This window comes from Misgurnus anguillicaudatus, chromosome 13 (genome assembly GCF_027580225.2).
Source record: "Misgurnus anguillicaudatus chromosome 13, ASM2758022v2, whole genome shotgun sequence".
NCBI classification, from domain to species: domain Eukaryota; kingdom Metazoa; phylum Chordata; class Actinopteri; order Cypriniformes; family Cobitidae; genus Misgurnus; species Misgurnus anguillicaudatus.
In genome coordinates this window covers 11,632,613-11,659,661 of record NC_073349.2, presented here as the reverse complement: position 1 = coordinate 11,659,661, position 27,049 = coordinate 11,632,613, and the positions used below count along the sequence as shown (strand labels likewise).

The 27,049-nt window shown below is 38.2% G+C and overlaps 1 protein-coding gene across 4 annotated transcripts in view; it reads right to left on the bottom strand.

Annotated features, from left to right (window-relative positions):
• plxnb1a (plexin b1a) overlaps nt 1-24,200 on the bottom strand; it is a 132,587-nt gene extending 108,387 nt beyond the window's left edge. For 2 of the 4 annotated variants that reach the window (XM_055187620.2, XM_073875015.1), the window contains exon 1: nt 23,898-24,200. The gene's annotated coding sequence lies outside the window, so the exon portion shown is untranslated. The remainder of the gene's footprint in view (nt 1-23,897) is intronic. The other 2 variants (XM_055187621.2, XM_055187622.2) reach the window with 2 other exon arrangements.
• Between the last annotated feature and the right edge of the window lie 2,849 nt (nt 24,201-27,049).

The window sequence follows — 27,049 nt, the reverse complement described above, 5'->3', positions numbered from 1 at the left end:
CCCTTTAGGCGCATCTGCAGCAGGCACTTGGATGCACATAGGATCTTTCAATACGCAGAACACATATTTTGAAAATACAACCCACACACATGACGGGCTACATAAGCCCACCCCTAGTCTGTGCCATTAGTGGCACAACACTCTTCGTTTTGTCTGACATCAATAAATTGGATCAAGAAGTTATCCTCCCCAAAACTTCCACCACTAGCCGAGCTAGGAGCTGACTTGTTGGGCCTCTAAATGCAAATAGGGATGTAACGATTCAACCGTGTGTCCCATTAAAAATGCCTGTCTGAAATCGATTCTGAATCGTAAGGCTGCGATTCTTTGTTTCATGCACAGCTTGTGCGTATACTACGGCATTTGGTCAGTAGGAAGTCCATTTCAATCTAAAATCATTATGAGTCGGAGTCGTTTATAACGTGCATTTAAAAAAGCAAAACTCGTTAAACAAAATCATTTTATTATCATGAAAACACCTGAAACAGTTTGAAGAACAGTGATATAAATATTCCTGTATACATTTCCTGGAATAGCATTCGTAATGCTACTTCTTCTGTGGCACAAAGGGAGTTTCTGCACGGGAGCGCCCCCTGGCGTTCGGATGTGCCTGGAATTCACCGTAATTCATTCAAATTCATTCATTGAGAAAACGTGCAAAATGCCAATTAATGCTAGCCATTCGGTAAATATAAAAAATCTAAAAGTTTACAATTTAATAAGATGCTAAGGTTAGCTGTGCACTAAAGCGTATGTGTAAACGAAACAAGGTCAAGACACAACTTTACAACACTGCAATACTTAAAAGTACCGAAAAGTACCGACCTACGGAGACTCAATCATAGTAAGTTAAGTACAGCATATGTATTCACTTCACCAGTAAATCGTTTATATCATTAAAGCCCAGTAGGAAGTTGTCAAATTATAACACAAAAATCCTTCGGTTACGCATGAACGGTTTATGCAAAAAGACATATGGCAGGAGAACATAGACATCCTAAGAGATTTACATGACGTATAACAGATGTCACCAATCATCAAAAATTTGTCTCTGTATGGTTTCAAAGTCTAAAAATGTCATAAACTACAGATTAGGTTGACAAGATTTTTAAACAAAGAAAATGAACGTTAAGAGGGAAAAGAGAGTCTCGCTGATATTTCATTCTAACACATAAACAGCACAGAGATATCACAGTATTGGCCAAGAAGTGGCTGAAGATAACATGCTTTTCACTGCTCATAAACATGGCTCACAGTGATTTCCTCCTTACTGACCGAAGCTGGAACAAACAACATCCATGAAACCGCAGCCAACTTTTCGACTTAATTACAAGGCTCAGCAGTTAGGCCATGAAAATCGCTAGCTCAGTCCCTTTTTACTTTCCATCTCTATTCTGCCTCCTTGCACCATAGCACTAAACTAGAGAGAGCACCGTTCACAAAAATGTTCACTTCTCATGGTTAGTGAAGCAAAACCCTTGCCAGTAAACACAATAATTGAAAGGCACTCTCCAGGTTTAGAGTAATCATCAGGATTGCTGGAGAACTCGAACTGGACAACTCCATCTGCGTAGGAGAGAAACAACAAACCCTTACATCCTTTCACATAATGACATACTGCGTCCCGTGAAAGGCTCAGTGCAATTTAATTAATCCTGGTTGGAAAACACTGGGCTGATTACTGATTAACTGTATTACTCTGAAACAGCATAAGTGCATGAAGAGGACAGTGTTTAATGTATTATGCAGGTAAACAAAGTTTAAAAAATAACTTACAATACACTACAAAGTCTTGGTGAGTAAATTCTTCTTAATTAATGTGAGTGAATTTTTGTACAACAGTTTTACCTTAAAGTGTTCACGGATTTTTAGATTTTCATATAATTAGGGCTGCAACTACCGATCATTTTCGTAACCGATTAATCGGGCGATTATTCATTTTTAGGGGTGTCGCGATTCTCCGGGTCCTCGATTCGATTGCATTTTCGATTCTGGGGTCGCGATTCGGTCCGATTCTCGATTTTTTACATGTTTTTTATATGGCATATAATTTAGACAAAAATGATATGCCATTATTTATTATTATTATTACAATACTTTAACATTAACATGCACATTGCACAACTCGCATAGGGGTTTGTGGGCTTCACTTAACGTGAGAGCTTGTAGAGAGAGGATTCCTTCTTGCACACACATGGACTATGCGCGGTTGGCAGTTACATGGATCGGGCGGATGACGTGACGAAAAATAATATTTTAATTAAATTCGGTCGACTGCTTGTTATTAGCTGTGTCCTTCTAAGCATGCGACCTCTCTGCCTTTCATAGTGGCAGCCACAGAAGTTCAAGAAGAGAACTGAAATGAGACGGTCTAGCCTTCTGAGGACCCATAATTTGTGTCACCTGCTGCACACGCCCCCAGTAGCGCCCACCGCGCCTGTCAGCAGAAAACAGCGGAGACATTTCTGACTTATTAAAATAAATATGTAATCAGAAAAATATTAATTTATTTTAAAACATATGACACATTGATGTAGATTAATCTATTCAACAGCATATCAAATAATCAACCTAGAAATATACGCAACATAAACAGAATAATATTAACACAAAACGTAACTTATAATACTAAAACAGTGACAAGAAAAAGTTTTCTAATAAATACACACTATTATTTAATAAAGCTTTTAATTGTTTGGGTTATCCTCGGCTGTTAAGGATCCATTCGTTCTATCATTAACAGCGCGGAGAAATGATGCATTTTGACACAGCTCTTATCAACGCTGGCGAAGGAGGTACGTGGCAAACTCAAAAAATGAGAATTAAAAACAAAGGAAATAGAATGTCAGAAAAGGGTTGCCTGGAATAAGTTTTACAAAGTGGTAAATCAGGATGACACCAGTGCAGGCCATGTAATTTGTGCGTTTAATTTAGGCTATTTATTTATTTATTTTTGTCCCTGTGCGCCGATCGGAGACGGAGTTCACTGCTGATATTCAAGAGGTTTCTAGTCTCGCGGCTGTCATCAGCAGCGTCTTGCATCGCCCAGTCAGCGGATGGCGGGCGGGTGCGGATTTGAAAACTGGTCAGAAACGTTGCGGATGGATGGTGGACGGATGATGAGTTTTGTTATGCGGTTGCGGATGAAATAATAGTATATCCGCGTATCTCTAACATGGAGTTAATGCACATGGACTTAATGCGTGTGTCTTGGACTCATAGCATCTGAAATAAATCCAGCATCATAAGCAGCTGCGCTTCTCTCTGTCTCACTTGCACGCGCTCTCGCATCTGTCCGAAGTCTGAACATAAACTAAAGTAGTAATCCTTATGTATTTGTTCAGTTTTATGAGTTTCATGCGAGCTGAGGCAAACTATCCTTTTGTTTAAAATATAACCCGCTGCATCTTTGCGCCTCACTCACTATCGCGCACGTGCAGAGAGCTGCGCTCTGTCCAAAGTCAGATCACTGTTAATCCTGTTTATGATATGCATTTCAAGGAGTTATAGCAATACATCCCTCGTGTTTAAAATATGATCGCTTTCTGCTGGACAGATGTTTTTAAAGGCATCTCTGAGAGTTTTTATTCCTCGCTTGGCAAGCCGACCAGACGTGAAATGGGGGCGTGGCAGCATCGACGATCCCATTTTTTAATTCGAAGTTCGAAGCTGTGACTTAATTTCGATCGATTTCGATTTAAAATCGAAATCGTGACACCCTTATTCATTTTATTTTAATCGAATAATCAACTAAAAACCTAAATATTTACTCAATTCGATTTTTCCCTTATTATAGCTAAATAAGACACTAATTGATGTTTTTAACGTGTAAAAGTGTACTTTTAAAAGTGCAAAAGCCACACACTACTACAGAGTTTTACTAATATAACTTTTTTGATTTTGATATTTTAAGCCTTAAAGAGGGCTCGCAAAATCGCTTGTTTACTTCCTGGGATTGGTGATGTAGAGAAGATCGACCTTATCATATTTCCTCCCGCTTGGACTTACAGCCTGTAAGTTAACTCCTGTTAGCATTGCATTGTGAGCAAATCTTTCAAATATGGTAAGGAGCGTCACATTTTCGGCTGACGTCAGAGGTATTCACCCAATCACAATGTACAGATTAGCTGGCCAATCAGGGACACACAGAGCTTTTTAAATTTGTGTGTTTCAGGAAAAGAGTGAAATCTGAAGCTACAAAAATGTACGGTACGTGGAAAATAATGGGTTTTCCGCAGCACATTTTAGTTCAGGCGGCCCGCCTAAGCTTGGAAACAATACTGCCTTAACTACGTCGTCCAAAACAAAAATTTCGCAAAGGCCGCCAAGTGCATATCGGAGAATAGCGCGTACGGGCTTCACACCGCGAGCAGGAATGCGCACCACACGGCTGAAATGAGAAAGACGCGGTCCGTCTTGTCTGGAGGATAACTAGCCAGTTGATAAAACATCCCGGACAGTAGCGCGGACGCGCTTCACACCGCGAGCATGCACGCGTGCCACATGGCCGAAATGAGATAAAGACGTGGTTCGTCATGTCTGAAGAATAGGCAGTTGATAAAACGCGTGTCCGCGAGAACTGTAAGTGGACTTATGTTTTAGTAGGGCTGCACGATTAATCGTTTTTAAACCGAAATCGCGATGTGAATGGATGCGATTTTCGAATCGCAAGAAATGCGATTATTTCGATTCAAAACTATTAAATATTACAATCATCTAGTACGCAGTTTTTGACAGTTCGCTTCATGCGCATTTTACGTTTGATGCAGTTTAGACCAATAGAGTGCATGAACACTGAGGTGCTGACTACACGTCATCACACCATTTGGAAAACATGAGCGCGAGCAGCAGTTCAACTCCTCAACAAAGTGTACGGCCATATGATTTCCGCGATGCGGAAAACACGGACAGAATCGCGAAATGCATACAAATGGAATTAACTGCACAACGCGGAATGTCATGAAGTTGGCAGATTTTGGATTCAGTCATTTTAAAAACGCATTATAACTCATTAACCGGCAAATGAAAGGAAAGAAATGCGCGAAAACATTTCCCTTTTGTGTAATGTTGGACTTAAAGAAAGGTGTATATACGTCCGTTTCTCGTCATGCATCGCAAACAATGACAAGCGCCTCATCAGACTATAAGCAGGTTTCATTAAAGCCCGGAACACAGCAGACGAAAGAGGTACATTATACTTTCTTGCACGCGCACATCTGCACCGCTTTGAATATTTACAGGCATAAGGGTTCATGAAGCGCGCACACAGAGAGCAGTCAGCACACGCGTGATCACTAAACTTAAGTTTTCTTTCTTGTCTAAGTGAACTTAAACAGCTGGATGTTTATCAGTAGGCTATATTGAAGCAGAGCAGTTTTAAAGCTGTCTTGTGTCTTAAAGTGACAGTAACCTGGTGCTTTCTGTGTCAGAAATGTTTATTACACACCAAAAATTAAAATCACTCCTTACTCTTAACTGAACAAGCTTCTGCAGCTCCACATTTAAAATCCTACAGTGAGGACTGTGCAGTCTTTTATTTGTATTTTTTGCTTATGTTAAATCATAGATTCTAATAACTAATATATTTACATTTATTACAGATGCCTGAAAAGTAAAACAAGATGAGTATAGTCTTATGATTAAAAGAAAAACTAAACATTTGCTTGTCAGATGCATTGTTGTAGTGACAGCCAAAATACATTGGCCTATATGTTATTTTAAATAAAACTTTCAAAAAAAAAAATTTAAATTGTATTTTTTTTAATGTTCTTAGATTAAAAAAAAAGTTTGTCTGCAGAATAGCAAAGTCCTGCAGACAACTTGGTACAATGTTTAAGAGGTTTTAAATAAACAGTAGCACAGCATCTTTCTTTGGTGCTATTAAAACCACCACAACAAACCTGGATGTACCTCTTTTATTATATACTAATGAATCGCACTTTAAATCGCGAATCGCAATTTTGATCAGAAAAATCGCAATTACATTTTTTCTCCGAATCGTGCAGCCCTATGTTTTAGGGTTATTTAAGCCTGTTATTGTATTAGTCTATATTTCTTGCAAATTTAAAGTAAGTTAGCTGGTGATTTTGTTGTTTGAGCAACCTGCTAGCTAGGTTTCACGTGCCTGTTGATTCGATATAATTGTTGAGCGCTCTTGCTCACGTTATTCATGTGAATTATTTACATTTACAGTAGTTACACTCCTTTAAGATAATGTAATTAATAGTGGGAAATAATCAGTTTTTACCATTTTTGTGCCATCTTTCATCGTTCGCCTGACGTTCTACAACATCTGCTAGTTTGTGTTTATTAACCCTTTAGTTTCACTTCATCACGCAGCTATTCCCATTAGAGGTATCTGTTAAAAACATTTAATTCATTAATAAGCCAATCAAAACCAAGCCAATGGCCATTCAAAATGAATCCAAAAGCATCCCAATGACTATTCACAGCCCAAATAACAGCAACTAATGAACCAAATCCTTCTTTCTGTAGCCAGCAGAAAAACATCAACCTGTGCAAACTCCACCAAAAGGCTGCGGACCTGGCAACGATTTTCATAATCGATCATTATCGATTCGTTGTTGCATCTCTAAATATAATACACATTATATTACAATATTATTATAATAAAGATATCATTAGAAGAGAAAAGGGCTGGTGACAACAGGAAATAGATAAGAAGTATGTTCAAACTCACATTTCTTGTCGAAACATGCACGCTAACTGCCAGGGCACACCTCCGACACGCTAATGTGCCATTTCTCTATGAACCGCATGCATGCACTGCCCCATACAACCTTATTAATATATTTTACGCTGTCTGAATAAAATTATCAAAATATGTACCCCAGCTGTCACTGGGGCAGTTCCCTTTAAAAGGGTCGTAATATGTACAATTAGGAACAGATATGTATACATTTGGTACCAATATGTACCTCTGAAAAACTTTTGGATTATTCAGGAGTGAATTCAGTTGTCACTCCCTTAAAAACTAAACTGTGTAAATGGGAATAAGCTCTCAAAAAGTAGTGCCAAGCAGTGTGTACTTGTTTTGCTCAGTAGGACACCGAACAGAGAATCCGAATAAGATTAAAGGAATTTTTATGAGGTTTATTTCGAAGGGATAATCACATAACCATTTTCATAAACACAGACATACTGTAAAAAAATCGCCTTCGTCAAAGTCAAATGAAAGAGTATGAAGCCATCACTAACCACAGAATGTATTTTGAATCCCACGATAATGACATAAAACTGAATCATGGGAAATTTCTACAAAACTGCTTCATGCCTCTGTCCCTACAGGCACAGGCCTGGCATTAAAAACATATAATTTCTTCACTTATGAGTGTGCTTAGTTTAATTCCTTGTCCATTAACTTTTTCACCCCTAGGACACAACTAATTCAACAATAAAAAAGATAATCAGTAAGACCCTCAGGACTGTGAATCTATCTGTAGCCAAGCCTGACACAACAGCCAAAATTTTGCAAACTTGCTAGCAAGATATCTGTAAAGCGCCTAACAACATTTAAAGCACATGAACTAAATAGTGAAACAAATGATTTGTGTTATAGCCTATTAAACGGCAACTATACTGAAAGCCAGGGGCAGAGATTAACCTAATATTACAATAAAGCCAGAAACAAATGAGATAAATACTAAAGGGTATTTAAAAAGTACTTTACTCTTGAGTCAGATATCCAGGGACTTTGAACACATTATCAGAGATAAGAGCGGCTGACCATTCTCCCAGAAAAACATCAACCAAATTCAAATGCAGAAGAGAAATTCCTTTAACAGTAAATTTTGCTGTACGTTCATACATAAACCATATGAAAACTATCCAGAAGATCTAATTCAGTGTGTGTTGTTTATCAGAACTTAAATATAATTTTTTTAAATATATTTCAACCCATTCATTTTAATAAGGGAACACTTTCCAAAGACAAAAATTGTGTGGAAACTGCAGCCTTATATCTCAACTTCAGGCTAAACCAATGGCATGATTTTGGGGCTAAACCTAAGCCCCATTCAGACCGCCAGCGGCTAGCGATAGCAAACAAGATGATCTCATTCATTTCAATGGAAGTTTCGTGACTTCCACAGATACGAGTGACGTTGGTGACAGGAAGTAGGCGGGTCTAGCAACATAACAAAGTAGAGAAAAGTAACATTATGCAAATGATAAGCAATTGATAACGAATAAGAGCGAAGCTGTGGTGTTCACATCATCAGATCAGTTACTGCTTTGGACGGTACTCATTTCCTTATGACAAACTGAATTCGAAACACCTCCTTACAACCTCAGTAAAAAAGATGGGCAAAACACAACGAGAAAGTTGTTGGTGCTCTGAATAAAGAGTTATGCCCCATATACATTACAAGCGACTTTGTTCTCTCAGTAAATGACGAATGACTGTTCTCAACTTTGTCATGTTGCTGGACACGCCCCATACAGTAACCAACGCTTAGGTTAGAGCTGCACGATTTATCGTTAAAAGATCGTGATCTCGATTCGACCCCTCAAACGATCTTAATTCAGCATTTTAACGATTCAGGTAATTATATTTTCAAGGAGGAAAGACACAGTCTCGTCAGTTCTCTGGACAACACGCAATTAAAGCGGCCACGATGATGTCTTGACGTCACATGTATTATTGCGCAAGCCAGATGTGCTTGCTCCACTGATACAGCGGATGCTTTCGCAGAAAAGTTAGATAGAAAGAAACAGAAACTAAAGAGAATGAGTGAGGCAGAGCAATGCGCAGGTACGTCCGACAAGAACCTTGACGTTGTTTTAGTACCAAAAAGAGAGTCTTATTCTGGATCTTATCCCTTCCAAAAGGGTTTTTAGCACAGGGGTAAACATTGGCTGCGTCCAAATAACCACACTTGCTGAAGATTAAGCAAACATGTAGATTTATTCAACCGATGGACGTTTACGGCGCCAGCGAGAGTGTCAAAAAACGCTCGAATGCATTCTCTGGAATCCTCTCAAGCGGAGGTTTCGGCCTTGCGATTGGTTGCTGTTGAACGTTTCCGCCTTGCGATTGGTTGCCGCCGAACGTTTCCGCCTTGCGATTGGTTGCCGCCGAACGTTTCCGCCTTGCGATTGGTTGCCGCCGAACGTTTCCGCCTTGCGATTGGTTGCCGCCGAACGTTTCCGCCTTGCGATTGGTTGCCGCCGAACGTTTCCGCCTTGCGATTGGTTGCCGCCGAACGTTTCCGCCTTGCGATTGGTTGCCGCCGAACGTTTCCGCCTTGCGATTGGTTGCCGCCGAACGTTTCCGCCTTGCGATTGGTTGCCGCCGAACGTTTCCGCCTTGCGATTGGTTGCCGCCAAACGTTTCCGCCTTGCGATTGGTTGCCGCCAAACGTTTCCGCCTTGCGATTGGTTGCCGCCAAACGTTTCCGCCTTGCGATTGGTTGCCGCCAAACGTTTCCGCCTTGCGATTGGTTGCCGCCAAACGTTTCCGCCTTGCGATTGGTTGCCGCCGAACGTTTCCGCCTTGCGATTGGTTGCCGCCGAACCGCGTCATAGCTCATTACCATAAAGTCGTGTTAATTCATGCCTAATTTTTTTTTTCTTTAAATAAAATTAATACATAATCACTCTACAATTAACATGACTTAATTTGAAGATTATTTACACTTATCTAAAACTTTCAGAAGCATAATTCTTTGTACCTGTAAAAACTAATGTTACACTAATGTTCAGAGGTTTTACATCTTTAAAATTAATAAAGTTCTTGAGAATCGTGATCTTTATTTTAAGCAAAAGAATCGTGATTCTCATTTTATACAGAATCGTGCAGTTCAATCCCATTCCTACCCCTTACCCCTACACTTTCCCCTACCCCTCCATTTAGCGTGTTCATGTGAAGGGCTAGGGATGTCTCACTTCTCTTTAAGTTGGAGTGGTAGGGGAAGGGCCAGAAAACCCTTTAAAGAAAGATTTTTCGGGACCTTACTTCAAACGAAGGGATAAGAAATTTTCCAATATGGTCTTTTTTTTCGCATTAAAGTTTTTAATGAGAAATAATCATTTGTTTTATGTTACATTAAATCTTGTGTTCATATTTACGGTCATGTAATTTAAATAAACGTTTGCTAACATACCACATTAAATGTAATAAAGTAGCTGTAAGTGGACTGGTCATCTAACTCAGTGGTTCCCAAACTTTTTCAGCGTGCGGCCCCCCTTGTGTACGGTGATTTCCTTCGTGGCCCCCCAAAGAAAATTTGTGAGAAAAAACTGTTCTAAAACTCAACATTTAATAAAAAAAAAAAAATTATACAAAAAAGTAGTGCTTTTGGTTAGTAGCCTTATTTTTTTAGGTTTAATTACACAGAATTCATGATAAATTAATGTATTTCATAAAATGTCATAAAACTGGGGCCCCCCTGGCACCATCCCACGGCCCCCAGTTTGAAAACCACTGATCTAAATCAAACCTCCGGAACACTATCGCATCAGGGGGAACCACGACACGGTTCCCCCATTCTAATTGCATCCGGGTTCCCCCGGTCTGATCGCATTCCGGATGTGGCATCTGTTGCTCGTGTTGCCGGAAATCGCTAGCTCTGCATTAAAATGAATGGGATCATGTCGTTTTGCTGCTGTGAACAATGGGGAGAGGGGCTTGCAATGCAAGTTGTTTGCAAACATCATTATTGCAATTCATTTTGGTTCCGCACACTGAAAATGACAGATAACCTTTAACCATGCCATGCAAAAATCCACATGCTGAAAATGCAAAAGGCCGAATTGTCATGCATAAGTGAGTTAATCATAAGGAAATCGTGGAGCTATTTATCAGTCTTACTGAGATATAATGGCTCTAAATGTGGTTAGTTTGCACTCAGTTGCACTTGCAGGCACCTTTGTACAGTAATACAAGATGACTAAGATAACCTTATTTGGCAGGAAGCTCTAAAAGATCCATGCGACTGGTAAAATCAATGAGGCCAAACCACTGCTTGGCTAACAAGCCCTTTTCAAGTGTAGATCCCAAGCATCTGCCCCTTTCTTCAATCACACTTTCAAAGAGCAGGGGAGGGGGGATAACACCTCTAAAAGCAGAATCAGCCCCTTTCCTCCTCAAATCCCAAATGATCAGGATAATGAAGAGAGAGTGTGTGGGGGGTGAGAAGCTGGACTGACTCCCCATCCTTCCAGTTATGCCTGCTCCATAATCCCCTAATCCTATTGGCCGTGGGATTAATTCTGTTTGATCAACTGATCAATACATAACTGGCACTTCATCATTGCATTACATAGCTGAACACTGAGGATGAAGAGCTGCTACACTATAAGCATTTCAGAGTGGGGTGCTACTGACTGTATAGTGACAGAAATATGCACCCATGTATCGGCCACTAATGTTTTAGGACTGAATTTAAATCCAATGTTTTTCTCTGGGTAAAAGAATTAAATACTTACTAAAAAACTAAATTTAATGTTTGTCAAAATGGTTTGATGATGCAACAAAAATATGTTACTTTTAAATGTGCAATAGAAATAAAATTTGACTTGACTAACAACAAACTAGCTACTGTATCTTGTCTTTTATGCATTTGTTTTTTTTTCATTGCTATGATCAAAACAGTGATCTGACAATAAACAGTTTTGGTGAATGTGTTTACATGCACAATCTTATGCCGATTATGTCTTACTAAACTGATAACATGTGGGGTCATATAATCGCATAAAACGGTTTGCTTTTATCGGGGAAAGCCCATAAACGGCATAAGCAAAAAATTATCGGCACAGGTAGTTTTTTGCTCATTACCCCGATTTCGCATGTAAACACCTTAACCGGCTTTCTCGCAGTTGTCTTCATGTGCGCATGTCTCCGCGTGTGAAAAATAAACGTCACACGCGGACGTAAATGCAAAGTAACACATAAAAGTCTTCGCTCGACTAAAGCAGGTGGCAGAAAAATTATGAAAATAAAAGCTGATGTTATATTTACAGGTTCGGCAGACAGTAAAGCTATACTGTTATATCTTTTTTGACAGATATGCCATCGGCTTTTTTAACGACTATTAAGTACTATAGGCGGTGACGTCAATGAGTGCGTTTACATGCACAGTCTTAGGCCAATTATGCTTAATAAACTGATAACACGTGGGGTCATGTAAACGTGTAAAACGGTTTTCGTTTATCGGGGAAAGCCCATAAACGGTGTAAGCAAAAACCGATCGGCACAGGTAGTTTTAGCTCATTACGACGATTTCGCGTGGCATGTAAACACCTTAACCGGCTTTCTCGCGGTTTTGTCCCTGTGCGCATGTCTCCACGTATGAAAGATAAACGTCACACGCAGAAGTAAGTGCAAAGTAACGCATAAAAGTCTCTGTTCGACTAAAGCAGTTGGCAGAGAAACTGTTAATTCTTCAAGTCCCATGTAAACGCAGTTGTCTGTGTAGCCGGCTTATTGATTTGCAAGTAAACGCATGAAAACAGTTTTCTATAATAAGCAGATTTTTGATAGTTATCCGCTTATTCTTTGCATGTAAACGCACTCACTGCTAGTGAACAAGTGAGAAATATCGGTATAAGCCAATAGTTTTTGTTTTAAATAGGCATTGGCTAAAAAAATCCTATCATGCACCTCTAGTAACAATTTAACATAGGGATGCACTGATACAAAATGACTGACGATACCGATAATCGATTATTTATAATGACATCTGATACAAGTAAATACCAATAGTTTGCTTTTCACTTCTCTTTTAAAATTATTTTATCATGAAATCCTAAAAGTTCAAACTGTACTATCGTCCGATTTCCGATAATAGGAAAAAATGCTTTTATCTGCCGATACCGATTACAGGCCGATAAATGTTGGTGCACTAATTACCATTATACAAGTTATGGTCAATATTAACCCAGATTCTTAAGATAGAAAATAATTAATTTTTGACCAATAAACAAGATTTACTGGGATGATGATGTATAAAACAATATTCATACTTAAATTAAAGATATTTTAAGTGTAAAAAAATTTGTCATTGCACAATTTTTCTGTTCAATTTTTTATGATGTTTATTTTTGTACAGGTTGTTCATTTAAGTGTACTTCATATATCTATATATGTATCAATTGTCGTCATGTGTCCGCATATGTGTGCGGCTGTGTGTAGAGACTTGCATGTCCAGTTAAATTGAAACTTGCTCTCAATACGATCTCTCAAGACATATAATAACCTCATCAGGGGATAATACTCTGGGGATGCTGTCAGCCAGCACAGATGGACTGTCTGTTACCATCAACACTAGTGCCTCTGAGCAATCAGCTAACTAGCAAACAGATAATGAACTATACAACCGATCCATAAAGGCCTGAGAAGTCTGGCTTACTCATGGCTTAATTATTCTAATGCATCATAAAAAGCCTGAAAATAGAAACCAAACTGCCTAACAATCCCATTACAATATCTTGCAGCACTATAATAAAAATAATCATCACCACAAAACAGTAAGTAGAAAATGCTTTTTAAGACGAATCAAGTAACACCATAATGCCACATCTAGCATCATAATGAGGTCAGATATAAACTACTTTATAGGCAATAAAACAACAGACACAAGCGTGCACTAAATTGTTTTCAGGATGCTCCTATGTAACAAATCCCACCTCTGGTGCATTGGCTTTGCCTCAGTAGGTGCCACTAATATTCCTCACCCAAACAATTGTGTCACTGTGCGGATGTCCACAGATAAAGCCAATATTTTGTCAAAAGGACCCCGGGTCAAACCCCGTCCAGTGGCCCGTTACATTTTAGCTAATGGATTAGGCAAAATGAGAGCAGATGCAGCCGTCATGTCAGGCTGTCTGTCTGCAATTTTGGCTCTGTGAAACCCGACTTACTGTACTTACTCTGAGCCAAATTTCATACGGCTGGCACAGTTCAGCAGGGCAGAGAGTGGCACAGCGTCAAATCTCCAGAAGCATCATGCCCATTCAGACCGAAAGGACACGTGCCCTTTTGAGTAATGTGGATTTTGAATGGAACTACAAAGGTTGCACAATTACTGTACTTGAAGTACTTTTCTACTACTTGTCACTATTGCTTTGTTAGAGATCGCCTGATGTCCTGATTGTGTGTAACATCCGTGTCTAACCACAAAGTTTGTGATAAGGACTTACCATGCTGTAACACGCTGAAGCATCCTTGGTATTACTGTGTCTGTGGTCAAGCCGGCTGCGGTTTGAAAACACAGTGAATTTAGACTTTGATGCACGCATACAGTGTTGTTTATGGTCATTTCTAGGCCTGTCGCGTTTTGTTGCTTGCTACTTCACCCATACGCATTGTCATTAATGAGTATCATGTCTTGTGCATCGAACATCTTGCGGCTCGAACATATATACCGTATTTTCCAGAATATAAACCGTGTTTTTTTCATAATTTGGCTGGTGCTGCATCTTATAGTCAGGTGCGCCTTGTAAGTCAGTATGAATTAATTTTGACATTTATGAGACAAGAGACAACATTGCCGTCTACAGCCGCGAGAGTCCGCCATATGCTACTTCTGTATTTATGTAATTCAATGAATTCAGTGATGTGGAATGACGAGCCTGCAAACTTCATGCTAGTTGGCTTGTTCGGTTAATTTAGACTATTCAACCTTCCAGGTATGTTCTGTATGCTATGGTTTATTGTGTAAATAACTGATAATATTATGTTAACGTGCATACACCTATTTAGCCTGCTGTTCTGTCTGCTATTGTTTAGTTGAATAACTTGCCTCTACAGATTAAATGTCTGTTCTTGGGCTTGGATTTTGTGAAATAATTTTCTAAATAAATGCAATGTATAGTCCACTGCGACATATACATGTTATTTCGTCTTAATGAAGCAATTTTGAATGATGTGACTTATACCCCGGAGCGACTTATAGTCCAGAAAATACGGTAGGTTAATCCCTCCGGCTGCCATTTTTCCACATTAGAAGTTTTCAGAACCATTCCCCAAATGTAATGACGTCATCGAATCAAAGCAGTGGGTGTTTACTTCAAGTCTTCAATGTGGCCTGTCCATCAAAGCAGTAGACGCAATTCCATCTAGTTCACGCAAATTGAGCGTTTGGCGTGGTACGCCAGGGGTAAAAAAATATGAACTATGCCAGATTTTCGCGTCGCGTTAACCAATCAGCCTGCTTGCTGCTGTGGCGGCAGCCCCGCCTGAAGTCACTCATTGAACGCAACATGAAGGGACGCTTGATATTGTCCATGAGCAGTCACCCGGAGCTAAACGACACAAGTTCTTATTTCAATAGAGACAGGAATAAAAAGGACCTCGCATGGAAGAGTGTCAGTGAGGACATTGGGCAAGTTAACATTTCACTTTTGAGTCACGTAACGTTTTTCGACCTGCGCCATTTATTTTCCCCCTATAAGGTTACTAAATACAAACCGGTAACTCTCTCGATAAATGCACAATCAACATCAGCCATCTTGCAAACAGACAACCGCATAGCACTTGCCCCTCCCACAAAAAGTGGATTTTGCCTCTGACTCACGTCAAATGCTTGCTTTTCTACGCGTGTACTTCGCTCTAGACATGTGAATGCATTCAAACTGTTCAAGCGGCAAACTAGGCGCGGTAGACGTGATTTTGACGCCTCAAACGTGGTTGGTGTAAACGCAGCATTAGACAACAGCATAAAATAATAAAAATGACTGATTCACCATACCTTTAAATATTACGGTTCAAACCTGGGATCCCCTGCACACCAAACAAAAATTATCCTGCCACATAACCACAATGAATGCTTATTATTAAACTATTAAGTAGATAATTTTGTTTCCATTTGGTCATTTCTTCTCACCCTAGGCACAGAGTGAGCCAAGACTGGCAAAAAAAAGATGCATGACGCCCTTTTAAATCCCTCTCCTTATATGCAACAAAACCAGACATATAACATAAGCTTAAACAAATCCCTCTATATGAAAAGTTTAGTCTGCTGTTAAATGATGAAAGATTTTTGACAATTGAATCCGCTCATAAAAATTCCTTACATGGACTCTCTTGTCATGGCACATGTACCACTTTGGTGAAAATATTTTTAGCTGAACAACTTGCTGCACTTGCATAATGTATCATGGAGGTTGACCTCTGGTCTGTGAGAGGCGTGTTTCTGACCAGGAGAGAAACACTGACAAATGTGTTTGCTTTACCGCAAGATACAACTGAGTGGGAAAGAGAGAAAGTGTTTTTCCAACATTATACACCCTTTCAAATAAACAGCGAATAAGCAATCACTCATCCAAAAGATTACCCACAACTGTCCTCGCTTGCAAGGACGGGCAACACCTCCGAATGCTTCTTAGTCTTTGGCCCTTTCGTCTGGGGCAGGATTAGATTAAAAATAAAGGAAACACTGGCACTGGCAAAATAAACACTTCGACCGTGTGCTAATAAGAAAGGTTATTTATGGAGAGGCCACAGCTAGAATGGATGCTGGCAGACAAGCCTAGCATTTGAGGTTTAGTTTCTCAGCAGGACCATGAGAACAGAGCTATATGAAGTCAGAAAATAAATAATCAAGGATCTTTTTTGGTGATGCATGAGGTTAGAGGGAAAAATTATAGTATGCTAAACATTATAGTATAGTTTTACGGCCTATAAAGAAGTCACCAGGAAGGGCATGGAAGAGAAGTGGGGTATCTATGAGCTCATTTGAAGAGTGTTCGAGTAAAAGTTCACCCACCAGGAGGAAAGGAAAGGTATGCAAGGCCTAAGTTACGCATGTGACTCGAACTAATGAGGACTAAGTCCTGGGTGGGCTCTCTTTTCATACCAACACACACAAAGACAACGTTGGCATGGTTTCACAAGGACGTCAACCTTATTTCAGACTGGAATGTACAATTCTACTGTGAGAAATGTGGCAGTAAATTCACAAATGAAAGTTTTTCGGCAAGAAAAGTGAATGTCGTTCGCCTGTGCAAAACTTGCCACTACAACGACAGGTTGTTCCTATGTTCCTGTTATGAATGCTATGTTTCAGCAGGTTACTAGGTTGTTCTGTGTTGGTGGCTAGGTTATCAGTAGGTTTTTCCTTACCTGCCCAACTAAAAATTTCCCAGACTGTGGGAAAAAGAGAGAAATTTAGGAGGTGCTGCCCTTACTGGGTCACACTGACCTGAGCTACAACAAAAGGTATGGAGATAGCAGGCCAATTTCATATCTTCTCAACAGCTTTCATCTGTTCGCCAGACATCTGGCGAGCTTCTGATCTCAAAGCCCATCTTCAGGTTATTGACACGATGTTCTCTTTTACCCAGCGGTCTTCACAGCAGTCGAGAGAAACTGACCTTGCCTTGGCAACACTGGCATGACATTAAAATCCAGAAAGATTTATCTTGTTCTTTTATTTGTTGCTCAAGGTTTCTCTCTGCATTCCCATTCTTATTGTGTAAACACTACATTATATAACTTTATATAACTAATAAATTATTAAAGTCACAAAGAAATTGAAATGAAAAGCTAATGTGTTTATTTTTTTATTTTTTACAAATATCTGTGAGCTTATTTTTTTTTAAATTCATGTGCCCTCATAATCTTTAATCAAAAATGCACATCTCCTCCCCATCTCTTTTAACTTCCAGTTGTACAGTATGGCAGGTGGGCGGGGTCTGGGAAAAGATTGCAGCGATAAGAGAATAGCAACATGACCCAACTTCATACGATCCAGTGAGTTCTTGATGGACGAATTCAAGTCCAGCCCAACCTTTTTTCAAATCAGAAGTCGTTTCACTTGGATATATTTAACCACGGGAAAAATAAGACAATCACTACTTCTATTTCATGGCGACTTTAAAGCTGCAATCTGTAACTTATGCCTCTCTATCGCCATCTCTGTTTGAAACATAACATTGCAGTAGTTCTTCCGATGCTATTATTATTAATATCAAATAAAAGTTCTTAGAATTAAAGATATGTTTAAAAACTAGGGCCGGGACTTTAACGCGTTAATTAAGATTAATTAATTACACAAAAAATAACGCGTTAAACATTTAACGCATTTTAATCACACTTATTTTTGCATCGCAGAACATTCTCATTGGATGAGTTTCGGCGGACCGAATATACTGGAGCACCAACTAGCATTCATCATGACTTCAGACAACAACAAACCACAGTGAACATGAACGAAGAAGCTAATGAGATCGCTTTGGTTGGCCCCGTGGATGGGAATTTTTTTTATAAAAAACGAACGGATGGAAGCGTCGATAAGAGCATGGTTGTGTGTAAGCTATGCAACAAGGAATTCACATATCACCGCAGCACATCGAGCCTCAAGTATCATCTCAATGCAAAACATATAGCAGCTAGCGTGGACGTTAGCCTGACTCCGAGTACAACGACTTGGTTGAACAAAAATAAACAATATTTTGTTGCTTAAGCTTATGTATTCAGTCATTATTCATGGTATACTAAAAATGTGAAAAATAACTTCTCAATGTTCTCAGGTCAAATATTTATATGTGATTAAAATGTGATTCATTTCGATTAATTAATTACAAAACCTCTAATTAATTAGATTAATTTTTTTAATCGAGTCCCGGCCCTATTAAAAACATTTAAAAGTTTTTGTCAGAGCCCTTGTTATTCCTAATTTTGAATTTCATTAATTTCATTTTTACACTAAACATGCAGCTATATCAGTTCAAAATATCGGTTATCGATCTACATGATCTGTAATAATCGGTATTAGGATCAGCCCTGAAAAACACATCGATCAACCCCTAATTATTACAGAATTATATGCCTGTTGGATTATTTACCTGTTATATCTACTGTCTGTTTTAAAATTGTGTATGACACCTGTTATGTCTGGGCTTGAAAGTAATAACTAGGCTAAATTCTGAGATTTAAAGCATCAACGTTTGATTTTTTTACTTCAATCTTTGACATGACCCAACTCAGACAATATTAAAGTAATCAAGGTTATATTTTCACAGAATGTTTTTTTTTACATTATGTAGGATGATTTTATGTTGAAAACCTGCACAATTACAGTGGGAGTACAATTACGGGTCAAAACAATTACATAATCGCCAAAAGCCTTAATTATAGCATCCATTTGTGCTCATTTCTGTGTGTTTCGCCAGCATGTTTGGGCACCAAATACAGTGGCAAATCAGAGATTTTAAAATTGATAAGTTGACGTTTTCATTTAGCCATTCATTTTGGATTTTTTACTAACAACATAACTTCCATAATTATTTCTTATTTACGTTATATTATTTAGTTTAGAATTTACCATGCAGCTGATTCACAGAAAGTTATAAAGCATTGCAAAACCTCAACAATATCCGCAATATCAAGGTGAATAATCTGCAATTTGTCAATTTCGTGCAACCCTAGTAAATTGGAAAAAAGGGTTTTACAGAGACGGGTCCCATTTGGGTTAAAGAGCAGGTATTTTCCGAATCACGATTTTACATTTCCTTTGGTGTGTAAGTGTGTATTAATACATGTTAAAGGGATACTTCACCGATTTAGCATTCAGCTTTGTATCTGTAGAAACCCGGCAGTATTACTGAATGACCATGTTTCCCTCCATCATTTCCCCCTGAGAGGAGAGATATCTGCATTTTGGTTCTGCAAAAAAGTCCTCCGATGATGCAAAAATCGTCATATTATATCATCGGAGGACTTTTTTGCAGAACCAAAATGCAGATATCTCTCCTCTCAGGGGGAAACGAGGGAGGGAAACATGGTCATTCAGTAGTACTGCCGGGTTTCTACAGATACAAAGCTGAATGCTAAATCGGTGAAGTATCCCTTTAACGATATGCGAAGGTACGTATCCCAAAGTAATCGATGACGCGAGTTATCGTCTCCAACATAAATTGGCCCTGCCCGTCGGGCTATCTTGACTTATAGGGAGGGAAAATATCTTTAAATGCTTATGCATTCTCTCACAGATTTGGATGGGTAATAATGGTGTATGAAATTAAGGCATTGGGTATATAAATTGCGTTTGAGCGCGCACTCGAGTTTTACTTTCACTTTTGCAATCGCGCAAAGCCGCAGTACTGGAAGCAATCCGTACTGATTTGTCATGGATTTGTTGGGCAAATCCTCCAACTTTGTCCTGTCAGTCATTACTATCCTTCCTCACGTAAGAAAATTAAATCTCTCTCAGCAAACTTTAAAGTGATATAGATTGTACGAGCAGTGAAGAGAGTGAATCTGTGCAGAATCGCTCTTAAAGCGACAGTAGCCCCTGTTTTTCTGATCGAAAAAATGATCCAATCTGTGACTGGATGAGTTTTGTGAACCACTGAACCACTTTTAAATAGTGAGTATATCTGGTGTGGGGATGAGCAGGAACAAGTTGGTTTACATGAAAATCCAGTTGTGTTTGTTAAAAAAACAACAGCATCAAAACAACAACAAGAATAGCAGATTAAACATTGTGGTTAGAGGACCTATTGGCTTTGTATTGGCAAAATTTGGTCCGTGGTAAAACTAATTGAGGAACCCTGTGATATACCCATAAAGTCAAGTGGCATTTTCTTATCTGTGACTTCAGTTAATATTTCAGATTCAGAATCTGAAGTTTATAGATAATTCACTTCGGTTAAAAGAAAAATTTGTACTGATGATTGATATATTATGTACTGAAAATTTATATTATGTTATTTGTGTTTTGATAGATGTTTTCTCTTAATATTCTACATTAAAAGTACTGTATTTTCGGGCTACTTGCATTCATTTCGGGCTACCAAAAACTGAAGAGTGGCTGCCCGAAGGGCTACCAGGGATTTTTAAATTTTGCGAGCCCTGAATTGCCATCTTATGACATCTTAATGCTTCACAGTTAAGATAATGCTGCTATGATTTTCTTGGTTGGGGCATGAAATGGTGCAAATAAACCAGATCATTAAAACGTCAAGCTCAGTGGCTTATGGTTAGAAGGCAGTCGCAACCGAACATACGCACGAGAAGAATGCAGCGCGAGGCAACAGATGCCAAAAGACAGATTCACGGCCTCTTAAAATACACACTCATTAAAAACTCTTGTATCTTACACCAAACTCACTGAGCACAACTTAACCAACTTTTACGACGCAAAGGTGATGCAGTCAACAGTCTTTAAACAATAGGGGGCCTGAGCAACATCATGTTTTAGGGACACACACACACACACACACACACACACACACACACACACACACACACACACACACACACAGATTTGATAGTGTGACATCATAAAACTGATGACATTATTACAATATAAAGATGATCGAAACCATAAAACAGAAATGACAGAATAAATGCACTACATAATACAGCTAAAACATTAAGGCCAGCATTTTAAATAAAAGACTTTGAACGAGAAGACCAACCCTTCAGTATCTATTTCTGCTACCACCTGTTAGCTCCGGCCAACACCCTACAGACCCCGTGGTTTCATGCTCCCAACCACACCACACTCCCATATAACACGAGGTGAGGGGTTAATCTGATATTGTGCTGAAGAAAACTACAAAGCATTAAGCAGATGGTCATCTCGGAGCATGACTTCTGCTAAGACAAGCAAGCCAGCAGATAAAAAAAGAGTTTAACCACAACATTTTTGCTGTGATATTCACATATTTGGTCACAATAAAGAGATAAAACTGAAACTGAAAATGTAAGATGAGCCTTGTAACATTCCTCTATATGGAAGGGATGGGCCAAACATAAGACTTATGACTAAATAATATGACACAGAAGATAATGGAAAAGCCATAGTGTGGATTAGGAATTTTGGACATGGAGCCAAACTTCCATCACAATCTTTTCTTGCTTCATCCATATCATCTTGGAAGAGTTGGTTTGACAGGTTTTGAGTAGGAAGGGAGTATGTTCAGTATGGACAGTTTATTTTATAAATTAATTTGTGATATCACTAAAGTCTGTCACAGTGTCTGCCTGTGTTTAGTTTAGTGCTTGAGGCCAAGGGTTTGTTCAAATCCTTATTACCAATAAGACTGAATAGAGCAATTCCAGTGTTATATGGATGTGCCATTTGCAGTCAAAACTTGAAATATAATTGGTCAGAGAATGCATTTATTACCAATATATTGAACAATCCATTTATTTTCCCAACGAGAAAAAATATCAATATATAGTCATAAAAATAAACATGTTATGGATGTGACACTGGGAGACAACATATATTGTAGGAATTCTGTGAATTACAATACACATACCAAAGCAAATGGAGAATGGATGGCTCTCGAAGAACAAATAATATTTATTCTATTTTCATTTTCATGTATGCATTTATGAGAAAGAAGCAAACAACATTATCGATGTGCATTTTTCTAATATGGCGATGACAAATCCGAAAGCTGGTACTTACCTAACTATGGAAAATAATTTGTTTGCAAACTTTGAGACCTCACATTGGTATTTCAGCCACCAATATTGACATCTGAAATATCAGTGCGGCAAAAAGCTTTTGGTAAAACAACTTTATTTCATTGCTTGACATTTGCATGGGAACGCTCAGTAGCTGTCTTAGCAATCATCCCTAAAACTGTATGAACAACACAGACGCAACTAAATACTCAAAGGTATCAAATAATAAATAGCTTTTTAATAAACATGATCTTTTACACATCTCATTCCTCTGCTGTATCCGACATCAAAATATTTGTAAAATCACATTTTGTGGATGTGAAAGTGTGGGAGTGTTTAACTTCCTGTTTCATCCAAGGGCATCAGCCACAACACGCAGATCCAGCAGCCCTTAGGCAAATTAACCATGGTTTTAAATGTAAAGTAAGCATGTTTTTAATATTACCACACCTAAACTACAAATACCATGGTTAAGATCATATTTCAGGGCTCCAGACTAACTTTTTTCACTAGGAGCACAGTGGCCCCCAACTGAAAATTTTAGGGGCGCAACCAGAAAATTTAGGGGCACACACCGTAAATCAACATCCTAACCAAATATTCACATTTCTACTAATTTCCACTTTATTACTAATAAATACGTTAATGATAGATGCAGAAAGTACAATGTGCTGTTTTCAAATTCAGTGTCACATCATAAAAAAGGTCAAATTTACTGGTCGCACATGTGCGACTGGATGTAAAATTCAGTGGCACACTCTCAAATTTTGGTGGCAGTCTGGAGCCCTGTATTTACTATGAAAACACAACAACTATAACGTTATTATAGTAACTATAGTTAAACCATGTAGTTGGGAGATGCTGCAATGATGTTTGCAATGAGGTTAAGCATCAAAGAAACTATTTCTCTGAAATGCATCTGTTTCTGACAACAGCATCACTGGGATTATGTACATGCTAACAAACTTATATTACAGATATATGATGCAATTGGATATGGGCCATAAACAACAGCAAAACATCGATTTAAGGACAGCAGAGCATGTAATTTATTTCCACCTGCAACCGCACAGGCTCAAAGTTTCTACGTCAACAAAGCAGCTAACATCAACCAGACAATACTGACTGTTCACGGTTAACTGACTAGAAACATTTAACCAGAGATAGCAATTATACTTTATTTACGTAAACAATGATACAAAAATATATAAGCTTGTGATTTTTGAATGAAATCGTCAAAATATACAAAAACACCACCAAAAAAACTTTCGGCTTTTGGATATAAACGTGTCTGCAACTTTTTGTTACTTACAGTTGTTTGATTTACAACGATTATAATCGGTTTTTGATTTCAGCTACCGTAAAATGCTGGCAACTGTCACTGACCGTGAACCACAAAGTTTAAACCGGTTCAATTCAATGTAACGTTAGTACGCGGGGTACAGGTTAAAACAAAGAAGTAGTAAAATACGAGGCACGTTTGAGAACATAAACGTGCCCCTTTTCGACTTACCTTCATTTAAAGCATTGAAATCTGGAGGTTGGAAAGAACAAACGCGACGTTTTGTCTCCGGTAAACTCGCAGTGATTTGTATTCCCGAGTAATCCACGCGAGCGAGTCGACTTTCAGTCTTTAAACTTCACCGGGTGCGCTTCTCGTCCTCGCGCGCACACGTGTGTTTGTCCGCGACTGTCTTCACTTTACTACAATGAGCAATTTACAGAAAATGAAGTAAAATGCATCTGTGTGTATTTTTAGGCAAGCAAACTTCGGGAAGACCGCGTCTCTCCTCTGTTTCACGGCTCTGTGTGTATGTGGAGAGGGATAACGGGAGATGAGAGAGAGTCACACAGTAGCGTTATTGTCCGCGAGTGCGACCCGGTGGCCGCTGCTGGAAATAGGGCTGGGCTTCAAACATCTCCACACCTAAAGGTGACAAAGCAGTAAACACCCATTTATTCATCTTTTATTTGAATAAAACTGTGTTCAAAGATTACACACTTTAGGAAATGTTTAAATTAAATAAAAACTTATTTATTTGCTGTTACCTCTCATAATATGGGTATATAAGTTAAGCTTATTATGAAATTTGCAGGTTTGCAAAAGTTAAACCTTTCATAAGAATAATCATAAACATTAAACATACTGTGGGAGCAGCACCATGCTGTAATAAATATTTTATATACATGTACAATGTTTTATTATAATAAAACATATATTTTACTACAGTTTAAACATGGTTACCCCAAAATAACCATGGCTTTGCCACAAAAACCATGTGTTCAGTTTCTCACGTACAACACTTTTTTAAAACATTTTTAATGGTTCTTAGTTGCTTCCTCATTTAAAGTTCCTATAGCTCAATTGGTGGAGCATTGCATTAGCAGTGCAAAAGACTATGGGTTCAATCTAAGGGAACACAGATAATTCTACACATACTGGCCTATATGGCAAAAAATAAATTTATTTGGCCAAAAATTTGTTTTAAATATACAATTTAATATATTTTTGAATTAGAAAATTTATTTAGAGTAAATATTTATTTATTTCAGGGGCAACAAATACATTTTACAACCTTTACGGCAAAATATATTTTTCCTGGCCAGAATATAAAAGTTTGTAAAAATGTATAAAGTTTAAGTATAAAATGTATAAGTAGGTATAAAATATAAAATTATAAGTACATTTTAGCACTTGAAAGTATATTTCATTTTAATCTTTTCAAACCTGTTATGTTTACAGGTTTGTAACATACAAAGTTTTTCTTCCAATGTGACGTGAAAATAAATGTTTTAAAATATATTTATTTTGTAAACATATTTCAAAATATACTTCAGTACATATATTTTTTTGGCCATTTTTTGTATATTATTTAAAATTATATTTGAAAATATATTTTTCCCATATGGGTGAATGCACTGTAAGTTGCTTTGGATATAAATGCATATATGTACACCACTTTAAAATGCTTTATTGATAAATCTGTTTTATATTCACTTGTACCAGTTTTAGTACATGATGTTTAGGCATAGCCAATGTACTGTACACTTTACAAAATGCTGGGTTATTTTCAACCCAGCGTTGGGTTAAAGAGGGACAGACCCAGCCGATGGGATAAATTAACCCAGATTTATTTCAGATTTGACCCAACAAGAAACATCCCAGCATAGGTTAAATTACAACTCAATGGGGTGGTTTCCTGGATAGGGCTTATCCTAGTTCCAGACTAAAATGCATGTTTGACTTGGCTGGCTTAATTTAAAAACATCTTGCACTGACATATCTTTACATATATCTGTGCCATTGTTTTGTCTGAAGATACACACTTGTAATGTTTTTTTGTAAGGTGTGTTTGTAAAAACAGCAATAAAACTAAGGCCTAGTCCTGGATTAATTAAACACTGTCTGGGAAACCGCCCCAATGAGTTGAAAATAACCCTAGTAAAGAAGGTTATGTGTGGAACAACAAATGATGCAAAGTGTGAAAATAAATAAAATGAATAAAAGTAAATATGCAAAATCTGTTTTGAATCTTGTTTGAATTTTAGGGACAGACAGGTTGAGTTTATATGCTCATGGTCAAACAGATGGTGGGTGTGTTAAGTAGGTGTTTGTTTAAGTGGGTGTGTCTGTGCTGTGGGAGTTCACCGTGTGCCAAAGAAAGAAAGAACACACAAACACATTCATGAAAACACAGCCAATCCCTCTACACCTCTTTTCTGGCATCACAGATACATAACCAATGCCTCTTCACCTCACTGCATCGTAAAAGTACAACCAATCTCTTGTCACCTCTGTTTATGCCTCATGGGCTGTCGAGTCCACACCTTTAAAGTAAACCAACATGAAGCCCTTACGCTTTTCCACAAACATGTCACCAGTAATGGTTTCTATTTTAAGTATGTGTTACAGTTATAGATGCTCTAAAAGTTGTTTGATATTACTGTTAGCACAGACATACATGTGTATGGTTTATAAAGGGAAACTGATAAATATATAGGGGCGGTATCCCAGACAGCGTTTAGATTAATCCAGGACTAGTCCTTAGTTATATTAGGACATTTAAGAACGTTTTTACAAACATAACTTACAAAAAGCAATACTGGTGTGCATCTTGAGACAAGCAATGGCACTGATATATGTTAAGATATGTCAGGGCAAGATGTTTTAAATTAAGGCAGCTCAAACAAGCATTTTAGTCTAGGACTAGGATAAGCCCTGTCCAGCAAAACTGTCCCATAGTATACTAAACACCTGATAAATGCATAAGCATGACAATACTGAACCACCAGGAGAGGGCGCTGTTGCCCAGATATTTAATTTATATGTACAGTAAGGTGTGGTTTTTATAAAGGCTTTGTTTGAACATCAGGACACTGAGACAGCTTTCTTTGTTATCTAGTCATTTGGTTTTATGTTTTTGGTTTTTATGTACAGTTTCAAAATGTACACCTTTGTACCTAAAGCGTGCATATTAGTACATAAAAGTACATATTGATTATTATTGATACCTCAAAGGTACATTTCAGTACCTGTTAATAATGGTACATATTAGGACATTTTTAAAAGGAAACTGGTTTCATAATTCATGTGAGCATTAAAATAAAAGAGCCCGTATTTACTGTAATAGCCCAGTGCTTATTTCCAAGGAAAATTGCTATCAT